The sequence below is a fragment of the Octodon degus genome, unplaced genomic scaffold (assembly GCF_000260255.1).
Source record: "Octodon degus isolate 3935 unplaced genomic scaffold, OctDeg1.0 scaffold00167, whole genome shotgun sequence".
In the NCBI taxonomy this organism is placed as follows: domain Eukaryota; kingdom Metazoa; phylum Chordata; class Mammalia; order Rodentia; family Octodontidae; genus Octodon; species Octodon degus.
Genome location: NW_004524743.1, coordinates 58,579 through 61,712, shown reverse-complemented (window position 1 = coordinate 61,712; position 3,134 = coordinate 58,579). Strand labels below are relative to the sequence as shown.

General features: G+C 42.3%; 1 pseudogene; it reads left to right on the top strand.

The window, feature by feature from the left end:
- The first annotated feature begins 627 nt into the window (after positions 1-627).
- Positions 628-2,033, top strand: LOC101574326 (annotated as a pseudogene).
- Positions 2,034-3,134: the final 1,101 nt, after the last annotated feature.

The following is a 3,134-nucleotide window of genomic DNA, read 5'->3' as shown; positions in this document are numbered from 1 at the left end:
TTTACCATTGGCCTGGTGTGTACAAGCAATATGCTGGAGAGAGGTTTCCTATTTTATGGGCCCGAAATTTTAGTAGGGAGGTCACAAAGAAAGCTACTCCATAACAAAGTATAAGTGCCACAAAAGCAGTACAGACATAGCTATGTGAAAGCTTAAAGGAAGACAGTTTAATGCTTTCGGACAGGGATCTGAGACAATAGGGATAGTGCAAAGGGAAGGGGGAGTTTGGCTTTGAAGGACAAATAATTTAGGACTTGTTGAAATGGGAATGATGCAGAAAGGAAAATCCTAGATCTAGTTGAAGAGCTGAAGCTTGAATTTTAAAATATGATGTTTTATAAGCTTTTTTTGACCAAGTTAGGATTTAGTTAAGAACTAGCATAGTGCCCTGAATGCTGTAATAAATGAGTTAGATTCATTCTTTAGGCAGTGGTGTCCATGAATGGTTTCAAAGAGAGAAATCTTACCAGAACTGTGTTTATTCTCCACATCATGGAGCACGTAGGACGTTAGGACTCAAGGTCAAATCCAAGCTGACAATGCACTTTTTTTCTTTCTTAGCACTGGGTGCCAGAACTCTGCACTCTGTGCTTTACCACTGCCCAGTTCCCACAGACACGTAAGGCCATGGGTTTCAGAGACATGAAAAGCCCTGCCAGCCTGCAGGTGCTCAGTGATTCCCTAGTGGGCAAGAGCTACATCGAGAGGTTTGTGCCGTCACAAGCAGATGGGGCAGTATTTGCAGAAGTCTCCTGCCCACCACCTACTGACCTGTGTTGTGCCCTACATTGGTACAATAACATCAACTCTTACAAAAAGGAAAAGAACAGGTAAATGTATCCTTGCATCTCAGAGGATAAAACCGCTTTCTAAATGTCAGGATTTTCACAGGACAAAATTGGACCCAGGCTACACTGGCTTTGTTGGAGTATATTGTAGACTGATTTCTTGTGACCTTCCAGGGTCAGGAGATTGAAGTCCTCCATTATTTTCTTATTTTTTTAAGTCCTCCATTTTTTCACAGAACAGGTAGAACACAGACAACAGAAATTCAACTTTCCCCACATTGCCCTGCCAGTGTGCTGCGAGCCTGACCTGAGGGGGTGGGGTTGGGGCAAGAAGGCAGCTCATCCATTCAGTCTAGGGCCATTCTTCTGAACCTGCTAACAAGGGTGGAAATTTGGGGAAGTGGACTCCTCTTCATTAAGGAGGAAACTGAGAGGATTTAACAAGATCTCAAATGTCCATCCTGAAAAACTAAATCATAGTGAGTTCTGAATATAAAGTCTCACATCATACTGATGTTCGCTGGGTGAGGAGTATTTACTGGGAGTGTGTTAAAGGGTAAATAATACAGGAGGATCTAATGATAAAAAGCAATATAAACATGTTCTCGTGTAGTTTTTTTTTCCTTTCTTTCTTAAATTTTTGGTACCAGGAATCAAACTCAGGACCTTGTGCTTGCCAGGCAGGCACTTGTGCTGCTGAGTTACACCCTAGCCCACATATACTTTCCGGAACAGGACATTATTCCAAATTAAAAGTGACTGATTTTACATTTTTCAAGCCTGCCAGGAGTGAAGAAAGCTTTAGGCAAGTATGGCCCTGCCAATGTGGAAGACATCACCGGAAGAGGAGCTGCAGACAATAAAGATGATAATGACATTGATCTCTTTGGATCTGATGGTACAGAGGAAAGCAAAGAAGCTAAGGGAAGAATGACTTGCACAGTATGAGCTCAAGAAAGCTAGCAAGCCCACAGTTGTTGCCAAGTCTTCCACCTTGCTAGATGTGAAAACTTGGGTGATGAGCCAGATACGGTAAAATTAGAGGAGCACGGCTGAAGCATGCAAGCAGACGGCTTGATCTGGGGCTCCTCTAAATTAGTTCCAGTGGGATGTGGGCTTTAAAAACTGCAAATAAAGTGTGTAGTTGAAGATAATAGAATTGGAACAGATGTGCTGGAGGAGCAGATCACTGCTTTTGAGAACTGTGAGCAGTCTGTGGACGTGGCTGCTTTTAACAAGATCTAAAATTCATCCTGGATCGTTGCACTTCAATAAAAGTTTGAAGGACAAAAAGAAAAAAAATCACAACGCAGAGGACTAGCTTCCATCAGGTAATTATCCCGCAGCCTAATTGCACAGAGCTTCTTGCTAAGCTCCACTCCATTACGCTGGGCTACTCAAGTTAAAGGCTGTCAAATCTATTCCCTGAGCCACAGAGTAAGCCAGAACTTTTTCAGAAGCCAGATTTTACTCAAAGACATTTATTGTAAGGGCCAATGAGATAGCTCAGTGGACTAAGCTCTTGCTTAGGCAAGTGTGGAGACCAGTGTTCGATTCCCTGCACCACAGGCCGCACTGGCCCCACCCCCAGGCATGCTGAGCTGGCCACCGAGTCCCAGCGTGATGGCACACGCCTGTAGTTGCAGCGCTGGGAAGGCTAAAAACAGGAAGATCACTATGAGTCTGAGCTGCATAGTGAGACCCTATACCAAATACATTGAAAAAAATTATTGTACAGTTGCTAGGAGGAAAACTACCTTTTTTTTCTTAGTTGATGTCCTTTCCTGTTTCCAAATTTTCTAATATTATAAAATTTTACAATTGCTATGGTCTGAATGCATCCTGCACAATCCATCTGTTGAAACTTAATTGTCAATGTGATGATACTAAGGGGTGTTATCTTTAGGAAGTGATTAATGCCCCAGTGAGGATATTTTTTATTTAAGGGGGAGGGAACTAGTTAAGCCCTATCTTCAACCTCCTGAGGACTCAGTAAGAAGGTGTATGTCTTCACGAGGTGCCGAATCTGTTGATGCTGTGACCTGAGACTTCTCAGCCTCTGAAACTGTGAGAAATAAGTTTTGATTATTTATAAATTATTAAGGAATTTTGCTATAGCAGTAGGAATAGACTAAGACAACAGATACTGCAGAAAATAAAATTGTCAGATAATTGCAGCTGTACAAAGCTGCACTTAAATATATCTCCTCTTTCAAATACTTATTTTCTTGCATATGTAATAGCATTTACTGAGATAAAACAACTGGTTGGGCATGGTGGCACACTCCTATAATCCCAGCACTCTGAGAGGCTGAGGCAGGAGGATGGCAAATTCCAGTCCAGCCT